Below are 24,026 nucleotides of genomic sequence, written 5' to 3' on the forward strand. Positions count from 1 at the left end.
AATGACAACATTTCAACAAATACATGTAAGAAACATCATTAATATTTAAAAAAAATAAAAAAAATTAAATAGATACAAGAATAGGTTGGGAACATACTATTCTCTTTGCACTAAATGATGACATTGGACTGTCATCCTTCTTTGTATGACATTTCATGCACACATCATCCCTAGTTACAGGCGTAACATTTTGATTGAAAGTTTGATTCTAGTAAAAAAAAATACAATAGTCTAGTTAAGTATATTTGTAGTTAGTAATTGTAAACAAAAGATAGATTTGGTTACAACTTAGAAGATCATGTTCAACTCTATAGTAAAGTTTACGACCATAATTTTTGGTCTCTTGCTCTAATGCTCTATTTTCCTTATTTACTTTTTCCTTCTCTTGCAAAAAAATGGATGCTTAGATTGAAGTTGATTGTGTGCAAGGATTCAAAGTCAAATCTCATTTGATGATAACAATTAGATTTGTATTTCATTTTTACCTTCAATTTAGGGTCAGATCGAAATCTAACAAATTCAATCCAATGGGTTTCATTTACTCCTCTGGGAACATTTTCGATCCTCTCATCATCTGTTTTGTATTTCATATATTATTTTTTATACAAATTATATCTGTAAGTTCTCAAGAATTGAGATATTGCTTTATAACACCATTGTTCCAATGAAAAATTTATTCAGTAGGTATGCTACAATAGATAAACAACGCATTATTAGATACAAAGTCTTATTTGAAGTTAAACTTATCATAGACATGTTCAACATACACCAATGAAATTTAGAAAAACAAAAATCCAATAATAGTTTAGTTGATACTCACATTGATTGCACTCCATATGTCTTTCTTAAGTGCTTCAGGCACTTGTTTCCATTCCATGTGTTTGATGTCGATAATCTCTCTCATAAGAACACCTAAAAAAGAGGATAATTCTCTGACTGTGGACCAATAGGTTTCCCCCTCTCATTAAATTTAATTTCAGGCAATGCAAAGGCCTCTGTAGTGTTTCCAAAAACTCATTTTGTTGGTCCTCTACCCTTCCTTTTCACATTTATTGTAATATGGGCTTGGTTAGCTGCATCTACCCCTTCCAAACCATGCTCTTGTTGTGGTTGTTCTTGCTCCACACCATGATCTAGTTGTGATAGTTCTTCCTCAAACCATGATGTTTTTGTGATGGTTCGTGTTGAGAATTTACTGGAAAAAATCACACCTCTTGAGACAATAACAATATGAATCTCTTAATAGAAAATCTTGAAGTATTTATATAGGAAATACAAAGTTGAGAAATGATCATACCTTCCAATGGTTCATGCACACTTTTCTCAAAAATATATGCATTAGAATTGTTTTTCACACTAAAGCAACTAGATTCATGATATAATGGGGAAATGTATCTTGGTGCTCTCTTTTATGGGTGTGTTTTGATGATGCCACTTCGAAAGTTGTCATTTTTTCTCATAATGTGGCTTGACTTTGTGGTTTTACTCACTATTAAAAGTGATCTCTTACGATGTATTTCAATATTGTTGGACAGCTACAAATATAGATCATGACACTTAATCAAAGTTAGTAAGACAAATGTTAAAGTAGAAAAGAAAGAACAATAATTGTTAAAAAGGTATTGGCATCCAAAATGAAAAATAATGTCTTACCTCAGTATGGATATCTGCAGATAGACTACATAACAAAAAAAAACATTTTTATTAGCACATCCTTGCCATTTAATAAGAGTTCAATTCATACCCTAGTATTTTCAAGGGTTCATTTTTGTTGTCTTAAAACAATACCCATCTCCACGTGTGCCAAAATAGAGTGCAAGTTATAGAAGTATGTTTTGACTGAAATAATTAACCAAAACAATTAGATACATTTCCACAACATGTTACCTCCAAATTCCAAAACCATGCAGCATCACACCAATGAATCAAACTACGAAAGGTTTGGAACATGTAGCTTTACCTTTCATTTATGTTCTCAAATATTGAGAAGTATGAGTTGTAAAATTTTATTGTGTAAAGCCACAATGACATTACCATTTCCAGGGAACAAATTGCAGGGTGGTGTGAATGGGTTCACATATAACAACAGTTGAGGAGTTATTTTTCCTAAAGATAAACAATACACTATTGTTATGTGAACAGCTAGGCTAAAAAAAGTTTAAAACCATTGCTATGTAAACAGCTAGGCTAAAAGAACCATTACAGATGTCCAATGGAAAAATAGATATTTAGAAAAAAAATCTAACAGTAATCATGTTGAGAAGAACAATTGAATTATATATTTAAGCAATGGATACCACGTGCATGTCAATAAAACTCCCCAAAGCCATTGTGCTTATCATGCTATAGACTCCAAAAAAGGCAACTAAACAATAGAGGTTCATACTTTCAGGAACAAACCCCAGTTTCTCTAGAATCTGTCCATATTCATCTTCAAGTGACCACCTCTAGCATTCTATGCAAAATTTGTAACATAACCCCCACCAATGCTATATTTTGATAACAGTAAATTGTAAAGAGACCTATTGCATCATAAAGCATCATTAAATAAGGATTACAATTAGTAAAGGTTACACAGCAATAGAAAATTGAATTATAGTTATTTCTTACATGTACTTGAAGGTACCTCTTGGGTAGCCTATGATGGTCAAACAATGTAAGAGCCTAATATAACTTTCCCTTAAAGTGAAAACTCATAATGGGAACTAGTCTCAGGCAACTATGTAGATGCATATCTGAATTTTCCAATGTGGTTCTTGTAATAGATGACAACGAGTATATACCAAGACCTATAGCTATAGGTGGAATGCCAACCAATGCACAGGGTTTCTAAGCTCAGATAAAGTATCATATTTTATATAAGGTTGTAGTATGTGGGATACAAAATATTCAAGAAATTAATTTAACCCAAAAATCATTCGAATATCTAATTTGTGGATTACCACCAGCTAGTGATCCAACACATTAACAATAGCACCGTAATTACTCACCGAAACCAACACAATGCACAAGCATATCTTCCTTGGAAAAAATCCAATAAAGAATCCAACAAATGAATTTTACTGTTGTTTTGAAACAAAAGAAAATTGGGAATGTGGCATCAACATTTAAATATAAGTTGGGTGATTTGCAAAAGCAAATGGGTTTGTGTTTGCTACCCACAAATTTCATTCTACTATACAAATTACACATAGAAATTCACCAACCAAAGCAAGAACACAACATTTAGATCACCACGTACTAGACATAAGGATATTAGTACTATGAAATTCCAAATGGGAAAACCATCGTTTGATGGGAATTTTTTTATTCTCAAGAAATTGCTAGAAAGGCTGGGAAAGTTTTTGGTGCATTCTTACTCACTAACTCCCTATCACACACACATTGTCTAAAGAGGCACAAAAAGTCAAAATGCAGCTTAGAAAAGTTGAGATATGAAATCTATTCAATGTTTTTGGTGCATACCTACTCACTTACTCCCTATCACACACACACTATCTAAAGAGGCACAAAAAGTGTGAAATGTAGCTTAAGATCTATAATTGATTAGTAATTTTACCTAAGGATATGTGGAAGAAATCCTTCAAGATGTAAAAAGGACTGCTTGCATGGCCACTGATGTCATTAAGTGTTACCAATTATGGCCTTCCAACATTCATGAGATGATGAACAATGTTCTACAACCACATATTTACTCAACTCTAATTGTGAATTTAGACATATTACTTTTCAGTCAGACCTAGGATGAGTAAACCAAGTGTTTTCATCACATGAAAAGTTATTTTTGGACATGAAGAAGTGTGCATTTGGGTAGAAGAAACTTGATTATCCTTGATTTTTTTGTGAAGCATGATGGACTAAGCATTGATCCCATGAGGTTTTCAACCATTGTTATTTGGCCACCACGAAATATCAATCTTTACCTACAATATTACAAGAAAATGGTGAATGATCTCAAGAATTATATTGCATATTTTCCCCATGACATGCATCCTCTCAATGATTACAAGCACCGAGGATATGAAATCAAAAGATTACTAATTTTTTTTTACAGCATGGTTGAGGCATCCTGACAAACATCACAATATTTATGGTTACATGTGAATGATTTATTTCTCTTAATTGTGATTCATGTGGATGATTTTATTATCACTAGAAATAATGGTGATTCAATTTAAGTCTAAAGTCACAATTGAAAGATACATTTCAAATGGCTAATTTAGATTTGTAGCATTTATTTCTTGGCATCAAAGCTATTCAATTGGGTGATAGTATCTTCATTTATGAGCCAAGGTATGCTTTGGATATCCTGAAGATATTTAAAATGGATTATTTGTAAGCCTCATTCTACTCCATTTCAATGAGAAGCTAAGATGACTAAGGATTGTGATTCTTTGAAATTCAATTTGTTGGTAGTCTCATTTATTTGAATCATAGTCAACTTTATATTTACCTCACCATTAGTCGAGTCTCTAGGTTAATGTAGGATTTCATGGAAAGCCATATGAAGACTGCAAAGAGGGAGTGTCAATATATCAAAGGTACATATCAAGTTTCCATTAAGTATTCAACAAAAATTCAAATCAATTGGTCAGATATACAAGCACTAATTTGTAAACAGGGGAATTATACTATAGAATCCTCATTAGAATTAAACATTGCAGTCTAGCCACCACCCATTTTGCCAACACAAATCCTCTGTGAAAATAAGCAATGTAATTTTCTCTGACTTCAGACTTTCTCACTGCTTGGTTTACATTGCATGTGGTGGCCAGACTGTTGCCAACTAAATTCCTAAACTGTGTTTATGGTAAAGGTTAATCCCAACACTCTAATACTGCCAACCAAACAAAACTCTGTTTACTGCACAACACTCTAATAATCCCAACCACACCAAACTCTATTTTCTGCACACAAATAGTTATAACTATGCCCAATCACAAAACTAGCAATTCAAGTAGATGCAGATATATCCCAAGCAATTTGTTAAGGATTCAAGCCCAGCATTGCAACCATTTATGAATCTACTCATTTACCTATGTAGATGCGTATCTGAATTTTCCAATGTGGTTGTTGTAATAGATGACAACGAGCATATACTAAGACCTATAACTATAGGTGGAATGCCAACAAATGCACAAGGTTCCTATGCTCAGAAATAGTATCAACTTTTATATGACATTGTAAAATGCAGGATACAAGACATTCAAGAAATTAATTTAACCCAGCAATCAGTCCAATAGCTAATTTGTGGAGTACCACCAGCTAGCACTGCAATTAGGTTTATTTTAATTGTCAGATAACCACTAGGGGGTGTGTTCTTGTCACCAACCACCCTCATGTTCAGATCACAAGAGAGTTGAGAAGGATTGAATGGAACCATCAGCAAACCCTTAATTATCATGAACCATAAGTATATCATAAGGAGAAGAGGATATGAACCCATGATTAAGAGAAACATAAGATCATGAGTCTTCATATGTTGATGGAAAACATCTGGGGTCCCAAACTTTAGTTTGGAACTGTCTGAAACCTCTACACCTTTGTTGCTGCTATATGTCAGTTGTCTTCTATTTCATCTTTCTCTCCTTTTCAATTAGCTTCACATTCTCATTTATCATTATTGTTGCTACTGTCAACCTTCTCCATATGGACTTCTTTATCATTAATTTCCATAACTCTTCAATCTCTATCTCTATCACATCCTTTCGTTGGTCCTTACCCTACCGCTTACTGCATCCTCTTTCTCTTTTATTCAATTTGTTGTTGCTATCCACTATCTCTTCAAACTATGTTCAATATCTTCTCTTTGAAATTGTCAGATTCTATCAACCACCCATTCATCCTTACCGTATTTCATGATTATCTCTTTCCACGTTGAATCCTAAATTTCCAGCATTCTTTCTAGCAATTGGACATCTATGTTCCATGGATTAAACATTTCCACAGAATCCTCCTCTTCCATTTTTACATGGCTGCTCATCTATGCCAAATTTTCTCCAGCATCTGCAACTAAACCTTCACTCACAAAAAAATTGTTAAAATAAAAAACATAAGGCCCGAGTGCCTCTTCTTCCTTTGGTAACACTTCAGTATGCTACTCTGAATTCTCCTTCTCTATCTTCATGAGCTCCTTAATCACTTACTATGAGCTACATTAAAGCCTTTACAATAGCAAGTCCTCCCTGTTGCCACTTACTTCACCAAGCTTTCCTCTATACTTGGACTTTTGGCAAGCACTTGGTTCTCTATCTCTGGAACCTCTTTTGAACACTTCCCTCTGCTCCTTTTAGGCTTCAACTCATCTACACCTTTTAAGAACACAACTGTCCTCTTTATCCAACCTCTGTTGGAATTCCTCAAGGTTCTGACCACCTCTTCTTTCACTTAGAAGCTCTTACCATCTTCCTTCATCCCTTAGCAATTCTACTAAGATCCTCTACAGAATTGCCTTCGTGAGCTGCAACAAAATTCCTTTATTAACAAGTCTCCTTCTTGCTACATATGCCTCACTAAGATTCTCTCCTCCGAGCTCAGTCTTTTGGCATCTCTCTAGTTCTTTCCTCTAGACCAATTGAACACTCCTTGCTCTAGGTTGTTGCAATATTCTCACCTTCTTATGTTGCTACCTTCAAGATCTCTGCATGATCTTGTTCTACCATTCTCCTACACTCTGAACGGATTGTTCTCTATTTCTTTCATCTGTAAATTCTGCTGCACTTTTTCTTTGTTTTCCTATAGCTTTCCAGATTAAAATCTGATCTCCTCTTGCCTGCATACACACTAAAACATAACTTTGTTCTAAATTCTTCTCAAAGAAATTTTTACACACAATATCCTTATTCTGCTCTCATACCAAATGATTCCAGTCTAAGTTAACTTTACCCACAATATGCATGTAAAATGATCTATTATGTCCCAGTAATTTATATTTCCCTTCCTAGTCAAACCTTCAAAAATTAAGGTAAATCCTTAAGCGGAACCTTAACAACCATTCTTAAAATTTGGTTAATTCTATACCCCACGCATATTAACCAAAACACATACCATGGCCTCCGACTTTGGTTAACTTCACTTAACCCATAAAACCTTAATATACTATTTTTATTATAACCATCGAACATTTGACACCTATTCACACCTATTCACAAATGTGAGCTTCCAAAAGAAATATTTCTTGGTAGTTGCCTTTAGAGAAATTATAGATTACACATAGACTTCTAGTCAAAAATCCTATTTAGGAAATCATGGGTAGGCTACACTGTGAAATCATGGGTGTATACACTTTGTAGGAAGTTTTCGTTTATCCTATTATGTCGAATTCCTGCATAAATCCTCTCTTAATATCATCTATTGTGGGGTTCTGATTTTGCTTCGCCCACATTATAAACCAGTGCAGAGTCCTTTCCTTGAGTGTGGTTTGGAATTCTACTACCCTTACATTATCTGGAGTTTGATGGGCCCTCTAAATAGCTTCACAGAGATATGAGTGCTACTCTACATCCTCATTTCCTCTTCCCGCAAATTCGGAGACTTAACTTTACATTTCCTCCTTTCCAAAACTTTGGCACATATTTTGATGCTCTACCTTTATTAGTTCATTCCTCCACTATTGATTTCACTTCATTAGATCAATGGTTGTCTCACGATCTCCATTCATCCCCCAGAACCCAAATGAACTTAACTCGCGTTGATAAACACATCGTGTCCGCTCAAAATGTTAATTTGTGTGCACTTTTCCATGCGATTACTGTCCGATCCATCAACCAATGGATGGTCAAGATCACCAAAATTCAATGAGAATTTTATCTCGTAGCGTAAAACCTCATCGGGTCCATTTTCCAAAGATTCCTCCACGCTTGCTTGGCACGCGATATCTATCTGATCAACCTTTCCAACAGACGGTTCGATCACTTCTATACTTCAAATCAATTAAATCTCGATCCATATCTTCATCGAGTCTATTTTTTGGAAACTGCTTACGGTTTTGAGGCCATGTGAAAACCACTTCCACCTACGAAAACTGCTCCTCCCTTCTATTTAACTCCTACGCATCTTCACCATGTGATGATCGTAGATATCTTTCCATCAGAAGGTCTTGATTGCTTCTCTATATCTCTTCTTAACAATATTATCTATCGATTTAGATTGATCTGATGGTTCCCATCTTTTGTTGCTTCAAATCCTTCTATCCTTTACTTTGTTTTTATGTAATTTCTCAAGGTTATTCTGTGATTTTCGGGTTTACTTCAGGGTCTCAGGTTTTTATTTCTTCTTCAACACAACTCCCTCTTGGACTTACTCCATGTACCCTTAAACAGTGTCACACCTGGGCCTCAAATGTGATCCTTGAAATGGATTCAAACGATCCAACGTGATCCTTCACTACAACAAAAAAGGTCATTGGTGAGGGTCATGCCTGTGATGGACCTTTAAGGTCCATCACTAATGTCGCATATGGTGATGGTATTTAAAAAATCATTGTTGTAAGTGTATATAGTGACGATCCTTTAAGGTTTGTCACCAAAGCCATTTTCAATGACACTTTTGGTGAGGTTCCTTAAAGGCCCGTCACTAATTCTCTCTTTGGTCACACTTTTGGTGAGGGTCGTTAAAGGCCCATTACTAATTCTCTCTTTGGCGACACTCCTAGTGATGATATTTTATTGACCCTCACCAATGATCTTTTTAGTTACTTTTGGTGGCGGTCAATAAATGTCTGTCATCATTAATCATTCCAATGATTTTTTGATGACGCTTCATGCCTGTGATGGACCTTTAAGGTCCGTCACCAATGTCTCACATGGTGATGGTCTTTAAAAAATTATTGTTGTAAGTGTATATAGTGATGATTCTTTAAGGTTTTTTCACCAGATCCATTTTCAATGACACTTTTGGTGAGGGTCATTAAAGGCTTGTCACTAATTCTCTCTTCATTGACACTTTTGGTGAGGGTCGTTAAAGGCCCATCACTAATTCTCTCTTTGGTGACACTTCTAGTGACGATATTTTATTGACCCTCACCAATGCATTTTTTGGTTACTTTTGGTGATGGTAAAAAAAATTTCGTCATCATTGATCATTCCAATGAGTTTTTGATGATGCTATGTACCTGTTACTATATTTTTTTTCAAAAGATAATGATTTAAGACAATTGTTGTGGAGTTTTTTTCATTATGTGTCCAAGGTCATAGTGGCTATAATAGACAGTCAATTTGTTAAGAAGTATTAGTGTGTATCATTTCCCTCAATTCATAAGAATATAGTTTTCCTATGATTCAACCATGATTCATCTCTATTAGGTTTATTATCTAGCAAATTTCCTTTAAATAACGTTCCATTAGTGTGTGTAGGAAACATATTATTTAATACATAATGAAGCTCTATCAATTCTATTAATGAAAGAGACCTAGCACTCCTTAACGCTCAAAGCACACCTTAACATGCTTTGGAATAGTACACTAACATTCCTTGGCACCTAGCATACCTTGGAACATATTTGTACCTGGAACATCTTTGTACGTAGAACATATTGCCATGAGTAGGATGCCCAAGCACATGTTGGCATGCCCTAGTATAGCATAGCACTCCCCTATCATGTGTTGGAATGCCTTGTAGTCCCTAGCATGTCCTCGAACACATTGGCATAATATTTCATTGGCAAACATTAGCACTTGGCACACATTAGCACTTGGCATGTATTGGAACATATTATTAGTGTGCCTAGCATGCCCATTTTGGAAAAGATAAAGTACTCACTTATTAACCCTCTTATGTGTTCATTTCCTTGAATTTTAGCTTGGTTATTCCTTTTGTTGCCTTGAAACTCCTTGACGCATGTTGGCATACTCTGGCACACTGCACATCCTAGCAAGTCTTAAGATCTAGCATGCCTTGGCACTATTTGGCACATGTTAGCACACCTCAGAACTACCTAGCACACTCTAGCACTTCTTGACATTCCCAAATATTCCCTAGCATGCCTTACCCATGCTTAGAATACCTTGTCACTTCCTCCTTGGCATGACATCTAGCACTCGTTAAGACTCCCTGACACACCCTCATATTCAGTCACTTCCATGCATTTTGACATAGTTCTCCCTTGTGTTGTCCTAGTACTCCCTAACACTCCCCAGCATGCATTGGCACTCTCTAGCACACCTTAGCACTCTTGGATATGCTCTGCCACTTCATAGCATGCATCACACTCCCTGACACACATTGGCACTTGGCAAGTCTTAGCATGTTTGGCATGCGTTGAGATGACTTGGTATTCTTTGGCATGGTTTAATATTAAATTTATTTGAGATCAATTATTGGAAACTAGATGAGAATAAACAGAGGAATATTTGGCACTTAGAATGCATTGACATTGGGAACTTGGCACCTATTGGCACCTAGTGTTGGTGTGCCTAGAATGCCCCTCATGGAAAAGGTAAATTGATGACTTATTAACACTATTATGTGCTCATTTCCTTGTAGTTTAACTTGGTCCTCCCTTTTGTTGCCTTGACATTCCTTGGCATGCATTTTCACACCCTCGTACAACTTGGCATGCATTATCACTTGGCACATGTTTTCTTGTTTCACATGTCTTCATACTATCTGGCACATGTTAACATATCCTAGTATTCCCTAACACACCTTGGCAGTCATGACCTCACAACTAGAATTACATTTTTCCATGATTTGGGAAGAACACCTTGGCACTCCCTAGTTGTCATGCCCTCTATTATCCTCCACAACGTCCGAGGCTAATAAGGAGGTAAACAAAGGTAACCACAAACCAAGCTTTTAGTTTGGTAGCTAGCCCTGCCAAACTAGATAGGGCTCTCTCTATGAAATCATAGCCAAGAGATGACTCTAATGTAAAGGATTTTTGGCTAGATAGCTAGGCTCAGGTGGGTTTTGGAACATTTATGGTTTTTTTGCTGGATAAGGGAGAAATACCAAGTAGTTAGGTCTGAGGATGAAAGGGTTACAACAAAAAATATATAAAGGAGAAAGGTAGCATTGCTTTTCTGATGGATCTTAGGGTTTTTCGGTGTAGTGTAGTGTTTAGAAGAATCAAAAGGTCTTAATGAGCATGAAACATGAATTCATTAAGCAAGAAAGAAAGTAACACATGATAATGATTTTTCCATCAAAACAAAGCTTTATCTAAAGAATTTTGTTTATTAAATGTAAGGAACAAAATTGAAGAATTTATGAATGGAAATAGAAGATGAATATATTTCATGTAAATCTATAACAGAGAAAAAATAACATCACAAACTTACTACACATGAATTCCTAGATAATAGTTGCAATTGTTTCCTCTGATTTCCAAAAAATGTCCAAGTACAAGCTACAATAGTTATCCCCTCGGAAATCGAACCCATTTTATCACTGAGAAATTGATACATAAATACCAAAAAAAAATCTCCCCACTCTTATGGGTCAAGTCCATGACTCTAGGAACTATTGCATAAGGTGTTCTAACCAAACCCTAATGTCTAGGGTTGTTAAAAACAACTTCTACAATTAACTTTGACTCCAACCTCTCTCATACATGAGGTAAAATTTACATCAAAATAACTTACAAATAATAACCACCGATTATTTACATTTACTTTTACCCCTCACGTTCATCTATTTCAACCTTTTGACTTTTACCAAAGTCAAACTAGGAATTACAAAAATTTACACAGTGAAAATTTTACAAACATTTCAGAAATTTACAGGTGTGTAGCGAGATGTTGGAGGCCATTTTTGAGTGCCTTTCGGATGTCCAAATCTAGATCTAAAGCCTTTTATGGAAACATGGGAGAGTGTAGATGTATTTACAGTATTTTTTCACTCAAAATGACCCTTTTTTGGCTGATATATGGCCATTCGCTTAAGGTGTCTCTAGGTGTGCACCGAAATGGAAAAAGAGGGTTAGAAAGGTGATTTTTGGCCTCTTTTTTGCAAATTTATCAAAAACTGAGCCCCGGACTAGGAAAGTGGGAAAATGGGTTTTGAGAGGGGGTCATAATCTTTCCAAAAATTATGACTTTCCATCATTTGGAGCTCTGAGGAAGAATCACGACATGAGCTTGCTATGCTCCTAATCAGAAAATTGATAAAAATTTGCAAGTTTGCACGAGTCTGCACGAAAGCACAAAATTTTCTCCAAATCCTCCCAAACTTTATCCACAGATTCCTGATGGGGTATGTTATGCAATCATGGATGCATTAGTAAGTAAATCTGACTTACCCTTCTCCTCTTTTCTAATTAGGGTTTCCTTCAACTGCTTGATTTTTACCTTGACAACCTGATTCTTTGTGTGATGATGGATGGCCATTTTCTTTTGCAACTTATTATACCTGTTGGCCTTCTCAAGGAGCTTCTCAAGGTGTCAATTTACTTTTTCAAGCCAAAACTCCTTGTCCTCGTTTATTTCCATGGCAATCCTTTGTTCAAAGGTCAATTCTTCCATTAGTTGCTTTTGTTCTCATTCCCTCTGAAGTGCCTTCCTAAGACCCATATTCCTTGGTCTCTTCCTTTCCACACATCCTTCATGCTGCTCAGTGTCCTCATGGTCCACCACTGCCTTTCCTTTCATCTCTTGTTTCTTGGCTTTGAATTTCTTTTTCTCCATGACTAGTTGTTTTGCCTTAAGTTGATTGTTTTCTTGCTCAAGGAATGAAATGATGAATTTGGCCCTTTCCAAATTTTCCCTGAGCTCCATTATTTGAGAATCCTTCTCTTTGATTACTTCTTGTAGGGCTTGATTCTCATCGTGTGCCTCCAATTCAACTAGGTCAAATTCATGCTCAATGGTCTCCTCATCATGCAAAGAAGCCTCATGATGTGATGGTGATCCATGTTCTGCTGATGTAGTAGGCTTGGCCCCTTCCTCAATTTGAGGAGAAAACATAAGGCTTCTACCTCTCTAATATGTCTTGGTCACCACAAGCCTAGGTGCCTTGGAAACCTCATCATGTTTGCTTGATGACCCCAACTCCATGGGTTGTACTGACATGGTTTGGTGTTGGCTTGGTGAAGTGGTTATATGCATTTTCAAGGTTGCCTCAATGAAGGTTTCCCATGTAATGTTCTTCTCTTCCAACTAATGGAGTACTACAACCTTTATCAGGCTATGGTGAAAGAGGCTAGGATAATGAACTTTTCCTTTCAATTTCACCCTTTAAGACATTTTCATTAGGCTCTTATACAAGTAGCTGGACAAGTTTAGAGACTTGGCAGTTGTAAAGTGCATGAGTAGTCTTATGTGGTATTGATATATCTTAGAAAATATGCCCTCACATGTGGAGAAATTCATGACAACCTTCATCAATGTTGCATATCTCTCCAACAAGTATCTGAATGGGAAAATATGTGAGTGAGCTCCTTTGTATTGTGATTTGAAGTAGGGTTTGTAATATTCTAGCTCTAGGTTCATGCCTTTGAACCAATTTTTACCATGGTTTGGTATGCTTGTAGCTTGAGAGATGGCATCCATTGAAAACATGAAATTAGTCCCTGCAATGGTGATCTTGTCTTCCTTCCAGGTGAGGGAAAATATACCTATGAGATTCTCATGGTAACCTACTTCCTACATTCTTTGACAAAATCCTAAACAATTGACATCTTCAAAGCATTCCATGAAAAATGGGGAGAAGGTGATTTCATTGCAATTATAGGGCTCAAACCTTAATATCTTTCCCCCTTCTTGTGCTTCCTCTTCTCTGATGGTCGTGAGTCGGGCTCCATGCTTTAAACCGTAGGTGAAAGGCAAGCAGAAAAAGTGAAATTTGATGTTGTGAGGGAATGAGGTGGTATGATGGACTTAGGAGTTGCCTAAATTTGTAAGGAAATTTAGGAGGGTAGGGGATGATGTCATTGAGTAGGGGAAACAAGAATTTTTGGAGATGAGTGAGGGGAGGGGGTGGAAAAGGCCAAAGCACAGGCTTATCCTAGAAAGAGATAAGGTAGATTAAGGTTTAGAGGAAAATGATAAAAAATGAGGGGATAAGGCTTTGTGATGGATGGAATGGTGTATTAGCTACAAACAGAGGTGTAGGGACAAAGAATATAGGGTTTAGGGCAGCAACTCATCATTTGAGGATCAAAACCATGGAAATCATGTAAACCCTAGAAGAAGAAGTATTTGATCATTTTCTTAACAAATGAGGCAAAGGAGGGCATGAAAATGATTAAAATTACTTGTTATAGAGGTTGGAGGATGAAATTAACGAAGAGGATATTTGAAAAATTAATTTTGGTGGTCAAACAACAATTTTGGACAACTTTGCCCCATGCACAAAGAAGGATTCTTGTGCGCAGTGTGCTATCTAGGTGCAGAACGAAGGCTCTCTGTGCACAGCAAGAGTCAATTTTTGCTAGTGAGGAATATGTAATCAAAATTTTTTGCAAAGGAGAGGGAGGATCTCGATGCTAGGATGGTATAGAAGTGAAAATTTGTGTGAATGAACTCCTCCATGTGCTTTTATAATTTGCTTTTGGTGTCTAAGCGATTAATGAGGTAGGATGGCCTACCTCACCAATTCACTTTCTTTTTTAGTTTTGTAGCATTAGGACCTCTGATTGTAACTTTAGAGCCGAAGGGACATTATTGCATCTAAAAAATTAATTACATTTGCAATCAAGTGTTATTAAACAAATTTACCTATTGTTACTCCTCATTTTCCAGATTTATCCATGAAATGACTGATTTTGTGACCTTAACCCTAATGACCTAATGGTGGCATTGAGCTGAATAGAGACCATGATGATGTGACTGAAGTGATATTAATGATGTTTTCATGACGGTAGACTCAACTGAGTGATGAAAGTGACCGGCATATGAAATTCTTGGGAGAGTGGAAATAGCCCTATACACACTAGCCAGTGACCAAATTTGTATTTGAAGACTCACTGAAATGACAAAAATTGGACTTGACACCCTAACAACACCTTGTAAGATCATATTTGATCACTGGTGATAGACTAAACTGACTAACACTAACACCCTCACAAATAACCTTACTCTTTTTGCGACTTGGGAACCCAACCAATTCATTAGCAAAACAATATCGTGCCCAACACAAAGTCTCCCTTTCTCTAAAATTGCTTTGTCCATGCCTTATCATAACCATAGGCTAGCCTCCTGCAAGTCTTATTATGAACTTCTCCTAAAACAATTCATTCTTGGGACACTTGGAATTCACTAACACTCCTTCACACACACTCTTATTTGTTCATTTCCAAGCATTTTGACCTAGTTCTCCCTTATGTTCCCCCGAATCTCCCTAACACTCCTCACCATCCATTGACACTGCATTCCATGTGTTAGCACAGGTTCTCATTCCTTGGAATGCCCTAACACTCCTTAGCTATCATGCCCTAACAACTACCCTTACTTTTGTTTAGACTTGGTTAGAACCCAACCAAGTCCTGCCCCGACTACAACAACTTAACCAAGTTATAGTTACTACAACTAGAATATGCCTTTTTCACCTAAGAAATGCCTATAACACATCTTAGGCTACTAGTGTCCAATCTCAAATCATCCCACTTAATAAGTTATCAATTAAAGGCTCACATCCAACCATCTCCATAAAACAACTAAGAAACATAGTTTACATCTTGACATGCCATGGCACATGGCACGTCTAACAATCCCTTAGCCCTATGTGCCATGTGTTAGCATCCCCTACATTTCTTGGCATGATTTGCACTCCCTTGCATATCCTGGCACTCTCTAACATGCCCTGGAGCTCTAGCATGCCTTGGCACTGCCTAGCATATAACCTTATCATTCCCTCCTTAGAACACTTCCAACTCATTGACACTCCCTATCACACACTCTTATCTCTTCATTTCCATGAAGATTGAAATAGTTCTGCCTTGTGTTTTTGTGGCACTCCCTAACATTCGCTGGCACGCATTGACACACCCTAATGCATGTCACATCTTCGTATGTTTCCTTGGCACTCTAGCATTCCTTGACACTACCTAACATATCTTGTCACTCCCTCCTTACCACACCTAGAACTCACTAACACTCCCTGTCACACACTCTTATTCATTCATTTCAATGTATTTGAAACTAGTGATCCCTTTTGTTTCCTTGGCATTCCATAACACTCCCTGGCATGCATTGGCACACCCTAGCACCTGAAACATCTTGGCATGTTCCCCTGGACTCTAACATGCCTTAGCACTGCCTACCATACCTTGTTACTCCCTTAGCACACTTGTATCTCATCGAAACTTCTTGTCACGAACTCTTATTTTTTCATTTGCATGCAATAATTTGACTTAGTTCTCCCTTGTGTTTCCATGAAACTCCCTAATAGGTCCTAGCACATGTTGACACATCTTGGCATGTGGAACATCTTGCCTGCATGTCGCCCTAGCAATCTAGCATGACTTAGCGCAACCTAGCATACCATGTTGCTCTCTCCTTAGCACACTTGGAAGTCACTGACACTCCCTATCACACACTCCTATTCATTCATTTCCATGCATTTTGACCTACTTCTCCCTTATGTTTCTCTGGAACTCCCTAACACTTCTTAGTAGGCATTGGAACACCTTGGCACTTGGCACATGTTGGTATGCTTACCTAGCACTCTAGCATGCCTTGGAAGTAATGCATATTATACCTTTTCACTCCCTCCTTAGCACAGCTGGAACTCACTGACTGTAATGTTCCAAACTAGGAAAAATAGTGCTATGCAAAGCAGATAATAAAAATAACACCATAAAATTAAATCAAACCATCAAACCAGAAAAATGTGTGGCATGTGTTACCATGCCTTTTCATTCCTTAGCATGCCTTGGCAGTCATTAGATATCATGCCCTCACAACTACCCTTACATTTTTTGCAACATGGGAACCCAACAAAATCCTACCTCAACTATAACAATAACTTAACTATAACAACAGCTTGACCAAGTTACAATTACTACAACTAGACTGGTGTTTCACCTCCATTCTTGGTGTTTACTGGCACTTTAAAATATTACATGTCATTCTGATATACTCGGGGTTTATGTTTTCAATTTCGATCTTCTTGTGATTCTTTATGTATTGTCCATCCATGCAATGATTGTTTTGCTCCAACTGATAAATTTCTTATTCCAACAGTTAAAAAAAGAAAAATATCATTGTAAACTTGCCAGTCAAGTATAATTGTTTATTACCTTCGAAACTATGTAGGTGCTTGATAAGGATGGTGGATTTCTTTCAAAAGGTAACCTAGAAATTTGTGCAAGCTCGATAGTGGAATTGGGTCTTCAAACTATGGGGTGCCCAATCATAGTGGAGAATATGAGTCAACCCTGAGAATTTCTTATAGAGGTCAGTTAATTTCTTAGATTAATAGGATTTTTATATTGCATTCAATATCTCATTTTTGATATTTTGAGACATATTTTAATGTTGTCATGTTATCTTCTATTGGTTTTCACTAATATTATAGATGCTTTGTGAGGAGCGGGGACTCTTCCTTGTAATAGCTTACATCACTTAAGGCTTGGGGCTTATGATTTTAAAGGGATTCATGGAAGCTCACAATGACATGATCTAGGCTTGCTTTGTTGTTGAGGTAATGCCATGATTGAAAACAAGATAATTAACTCTCAGACCTCTGATTCCATGTAAAGCTTCCTCTTTTATTTATGTTTGGTTGCTTGAGTAGACCATATACTTCAAGGATTAGCATTTGGATTTATTATGAGAACATGTTATGCAATTTAGTTTAAGTCTATGTGTGTTTCTAGAGTTGGAGAAAAGTGCCAAACCAAATAAATTTCTATGGTTGATGCTTAATAACTAACACTTAGAGATTGTTCTTGGTAATTTGATTGTGTAGGGTTGTATACCATAAGATACTCTAGCTATCAACCTCTATATTTCACCTTATGTTCTCTATGTTCTAGCATATAAAGTTCTGAAGGCAACACTAGTAGAAAATGAGAAATTAGGGACTAGGTGACTCTAAAAGATAGTCACCATAACTTTTACAAGTGAAATGCTATCAAAAATGAGCAATATTAAGTGACCCAACTAAAAATGACTAATATAAATGACTAATAGTCCCAGGATAAAATATGCGACTAGCTAATAAGTAATAAAACTCAAAAGACTAACGTGAATGACTAATTTAGTCTAGGAACAAAAAAATGACTACCTACCAAGTACTACAATAATATGAATCAGTGGTTTATGTTAGTCATTTTAATTGTGTACAACAAGATACATTTCAATGAAAGTAAATCCACTAGCAACCACGATGAGCAAAATATGCAAGCCCATACAAAGAGCTCACCACCGTCAACATATACGTCAATGCAATATCAATAAAAGACACAAGATCAATACCATCAACGCAATACACATGCAGGTTGCCATAAATACACAAAAAACACATGGACACCACCATCATCAAAATACACATGCTTGTTTCCATCATTGAAAGGTTGGTAAGTTATGGAGGATAATGTGCCTTTGAAGTAGGTCTACAAGGTTGACTTATTGTGCAAAGCACATAAAACACAAGAAAAACCCTTTGAGTTTGGTTATATAAAATTCCTAGCAAGAATCCATGATATTTAGTGGTGTCATGTCTCTGATTCTCCCTTTAAATCATTGACTTCCTTGCATTTATTTGCAATCCAAAGGCCTTGTGCAATCTATGGGTGGAACCCTACAAGGGTTTGAGGTAGGTGTCATTGAGTTGAGAAGGAGAGGAGTTCCTCTCGTCATTTTCATTATCAATCTTGTAACTATTTGTATTACCCTTCATTATCAATCTTCAGTATCTACATGTAATATTTTGTATCGCCCTCAAATCCAAAAGTGAGAATGAGATCATTGATACCTTGTGAACCTAAATCAATAGTTGATTGACAAAAAAATGTAATAAATAGTAAATTCATGAAGAACTAATATATTGTAAGCAATAATTGAATAGGAGTGAGGAAAATAACATTTTCCCGTTTTAATCTCCTAAAATAAAATTAATATGTAAAAAAAAACTTAATATTACATGACAAAATTTTCATTTTACATTTAAATAATGTTCTTTTAATTAGAAAATGAAAATCCACCATACCAATTATCCAATATAGCATAATTAGATTAAAAAACCATTTAATGGTGGCAGACATTCCAAATTCCCACCACTCTATTTACAAAACCTGTGAAAAGAGACTCATGTTCCAAAGCGAGTAAGAGGAGGGAGGTGCAAAATAAAGTTTATGTTTGAAATTAATAGATATGGCATTAATTAATTAATGAAAATGAATGAAAAGAAAGGTAGAACTTGCAAGTAATAGATTTTTTGCTTTTATGGGTATGTGGATTGGCAAGAAGAGGAAGAAGACAACCAAGAATCACGAGGAAGAATTCAAGGTGAATTTGTAAGATAGTGTAGGTTTTTTTTTTTTTTTTAGTAAGCCATTTGTCTTGTTTTCGTGGGTGGGTGGATTGGAAAGAAGAGGGTGAAGATGACAAATCACAAGGAGGAAGAATTCAAGGTGGTTGTTTTTGGAAATCGATAATAATACTTATTGATCTGTGTATTTTATATGGCATCGGTGCACCAAAGAGCTAATGTTTCACAGTTGGAATCTGCTGGAAGGTCCTACCATGTTCATCCTAGGCATCTATAAATGCAGAAACACTTTCAGCTAAAGGAAATCAGAAAGACATCAAAATGTTTTGGGTATGTATTATTTTTTGCTTTCAATCTCTGCTCTGCACTATTTTTCCAGATACCAAATATCATTCCTAAACTATATATTCAGTTGAATGTTCAATATATTAAACAAAACACAGGCAATGGACTTGAATTTGGTTAGCCCTTATTCAATGGTTTTTTAGGATTCTATCAACTCATTTTGACCACACCACCCAAGCCCACCCCAAGGAAAAACAAAAATAAAAAGAAACAATATAGAAAATAAACATACCCTGAACTTAGTCCCCATAGTCAGCTCAATTGGTCGAGTCTCAGTCAGTAAAATACCTCTTGATATGTTGATAGTTCACAAGTTTAATTCACTCAGCACTATCAGGGTCAAGCTTCATGGTTAATCCAATAGGAAGTGAATCCTTTGGGTGGATCTACATGGTACAAATATTCCTTAGATGTAATAGTTACCATCCTCCAAGAACTTTGAACCACATAAAAATACCCTAAATTTCAAGTCCATAGTCAATGTTCTTGGGATTCGTTTCACTTAATTCTTGAAATTCGAATTCTGAAGGGTATGGCATGTAAGCTAGAGTGAATAGAGGCAGGAAAAAGAGAAGAAAAGTGATAAATATCCTCCAAATTATTAGAATATATACTTGGTTTCTCTAAAAGTGTCTTCACAACGTACCTTTAGCAGCACACCTTTTGTAACTTTAGATCCAAGATGGTGGAGTGCACGCTAGAAAAACCTCTGAGTGAGATATATTTGCTTGATGTGGGTAGTTGAAAGTCTTTCAATAGTTTATCTGCTCTGAGAAAGTTTCATTCCGTTTATGGTTTTTCCATAACTAGAATATGTTTCTTTTCTTAAACTAGCAAGAATTTTTTTTTATAAGAAGTAAAAAGCATATTTGATATATTTAGAAAGTGTTTTTATCACAATTTTCTTGGCGTGGTAGCCTAACATATAAAGCTAGAGGAGGGTGCATGCATTTGGGGTGCATTTCCTTCTCTACGATGATTTTCCATGCCAGTTTGGAACTAGGAAAAATTTAGTCCAAACTTGATTGTAACTCATGACCCTTTGCTACAATTATGAAAGTAGGGCATGAAAGTAGAGTGACGAATTCTAGTTTTGGGCCTTTCATTGTGTATTTATTTATTTTTCTATTTAATGCGATGATAGTTGTAAGTTTGAGTGTTTAAGAGTTGTGTTTGTTGTTCATGAATCATATGTATTTGTAGATAAATGTGTTTTAGCTCTGCTTACCATGGTTTGCAAATTTAACATAGTATGAGAGCACATTTTGAAATCTTCTAGGATTCCATGTATATGGATAGTAGGGCTACTACCTAGGATAGGGAAGTTTTGTTAGAAGGTTTTAAGCATGGGATGTCCAAGATCTATTATGGACCTATGATAGTTTATTGAAGGTTGTTGCTTTGTTTTGTTTAGCTCTGTGTTGTAGGAGTGATAGCGTAACTACCTTTAGTCTCAAATATGAAGACTGATTGGAAGGCCCCTCAAATTTTGTTGCTTATGTGTGTCGATTCTACCTACTTTTGAAGGGGCATGGGAATTTGCATCCCGTTAAGAAAGGCGTTGCAACACTAGATTTCTAAAATCTGAGTTGCATGTCTCTAGACTTTTTCAAATTAGAAAGTCTGAGTCAAATTGGAAAGGAGGACAGATTTCAGATGTGTGTGAAACCATGACTTCAATCACATTATTAGTTAACTTTAATCAATGATTCATTCATTTTTGTTATAGTCTCTTTGTTTATGTCATGAAGACTAGGCATGAGGTCTTTGGGAAGTTTAGAGAGTTTAAAGCTTTTGTATAGAAATCAAATAGCTGAGAAGATTGAAGTGTTGAGATCAGATAATGGAGGAGTATATACCTCCAAAGAGTTTGACACGTTTTGTAGGGAAGTAGAGATCAAGAGAGAGTTGACAATGACTTACAAAACACATCAAAATGTGGTTGTAGAGAGGAAGAATAGGCCTTAGTGTCATGCAACAAAGATTGGGGAAGAAGAAAATCTTTCTTCCTCAAAGGTTGTTCCACAAATTCCAGTGAAATCAAATTGAAATTAGTTAGATACCAATACAGTGGAGGTACAAAGACCATTTTTCCTTCTAGTTCATTTAGGAGGCTCGAATGGTTTACCTAGACAGTGTAGGGGGCACAATAGCAACTAGGAGCACATAAATCTTCATTTTGAGTGTGTCATCCTCTTGAGAAGTTTTGTAATTATGGTGCATTGGTTTCTTCTAGTTTCTTAATAAGAAAATGGTAAGTCATTTGTTCATATATATGAATTGTCAAAATGTTTAAATGTTATTTGAGAATATAGTTGAGAAACCCTCACATTGAAACTACTATATAGTCTATCAAGTCCATTGGCTTGAATAATGTCATATATGAAGTTTGGAAAGTTTGTGTATGTGTTGGTCAATGTTTGAAAACTCAGACTCAAACTGATATTATTTCAATGACTCGATTTACCAAAAAATATATGACTCCAAACCATTGAAACAGAATATGCAAAAGTCTGCTCATGGCTCATACATATACCATGTAAAGCTTAATATATCAAAAAAGTTTCAAAATGGCACTACGTCCAATATATATATCACCAACAATGAGGCTCTAAATGGCCTCCATAGGCTTTAGAGTCTGAAAAACATGCTACAACCATCTCCTTTTGGCCTAGCCTCGTCTTCTTCAAATTTTGCAAGCTGGTTTTACAATTCAAATCTAATATGTCCAATCTCCTCTAATGGGGCCATGCATGGGGAAACTTGGCCTCTTATACTAGCCAAGTGCTCTTTAAATATATGAATTCCCACTCCCCCTTCCCTTCTTAATGCATTTCTTGCAGTATTTGCAATAAATTTTCACATCATCTAGATTAGCATGGATCTATGCAGGATATTTGACTCTAAGGGTGGCAACCATGGAAAAATTCCAATATGGGGTTTGAAAGAGAACATTAGATTTCAGAAATCTAAGTAGCATAATTATAGACATGTGCAAATTGAAATGCCTGAGGCAAATTCAAAATAGGGACAGGTTTCACATGATTTGCATTTGTAATGTAAACACTAGTAGAAAAAGAGAAATGAGTGACTAAAAAAGTTAGTCACCACAACTTTTCCAAGTGAAATACTACAAAAAATTAGCAATTTTAAGCGACCCAACTAAAAACAAATAACATAAATGACTAATTTAGTCCTGGTTTAAAATATACGACTAACTAATAAGTAATACAACTAAAAAACACTAATGTGAATGACTAATGTAAACCAAACTATGACTAGCTTCTAATAAGGTATTTTTGAGCTACCTACAACTACATGAAGTTATTAAGAAAATTATTCCCCCAAAATAATGGGTTACCTAGGACTATTTGAATTTATTAATAACATTATTCATAGAATTAGATATATTTTCCACCTCCCTAAGCATTAGCTAATATTGGAGTTGTCTACGGAGGCAGAGGAATTGCCCAGACGACCAAAAGTGGTTGGAATCTAGGCAAAAAAATTTCAAAAAATCTTGTAGATGCAGTGTTTGAATCATGTTTTTGACGGTGAAAATAGATTAAGCACCATCAAAAACCTTTAAGGCACCTAAAATTATGAATTTTGACAACTTTTACTTGTATTTACAAAAATAAATCCCGGCAAGAGTTTTTCAAAATATAACCAAAATTTCCATAACTTTTAGAGAAAAAAAACATGGTCATTAGACTACGACATTAATATTACCCTTATGTACAAACCTCGTATTCTCTTTCTCTTTTTATATAAACATACTAGAGAAATATTTTATACTTTCATATAATAGATCCTAAAAACATTTTTCAAAATAATTTTTTTATAATTTTTTATTGATACCTCAATCCAAAATTATCATTTTGTAGACCCTTTATGCAAAGAAACCTCCTACTCAATAATAGACACATAAACAATGGACAAATTATTAAAATATAATTTTGGGCCACTCTAAAATCTAAAATTGACCCATTAAAATTTAATTTCCCGCTGCAATCGACAAATTTATAAATTGCTAAAATCTAATAATTTAATTTCCCTCCTTCCCCGCTACTTTTCTTCCTTACCATGTTCGAAGAGTGAGAGTGCTCAAAGTCGATAACACTAAGTAGCTAGGGCCTCCTTCCCCTTCCCTACTACTTTTCTTCCTTACCAGGTTGAGAGAGGGCTTAAAGCCAATAACACTTAGTAGCTAGGGATTCTACTGTAAATATATTCTATTTAGTTCTAGGTCTCTAGGTAGACTTAGCGCTGCAGTCCCTTCCTGGTTTGTAGTGCCAAATTCCATGGAA

Source organism: Pinus tabuliformis, chromosome 6 (assembly GCF_031772625.1).
Source record: "Pinus tabuliformis cultivar Carrire ecotype Pingquan chromosome 6, CPIR1, whole genome shotgun sequence".
NCBI lineage: Eukaryota > Viridiplantae > Streptophyta > Pinopsida > Pinales > Pinaceae > Pinus > Pinus tabuliformis.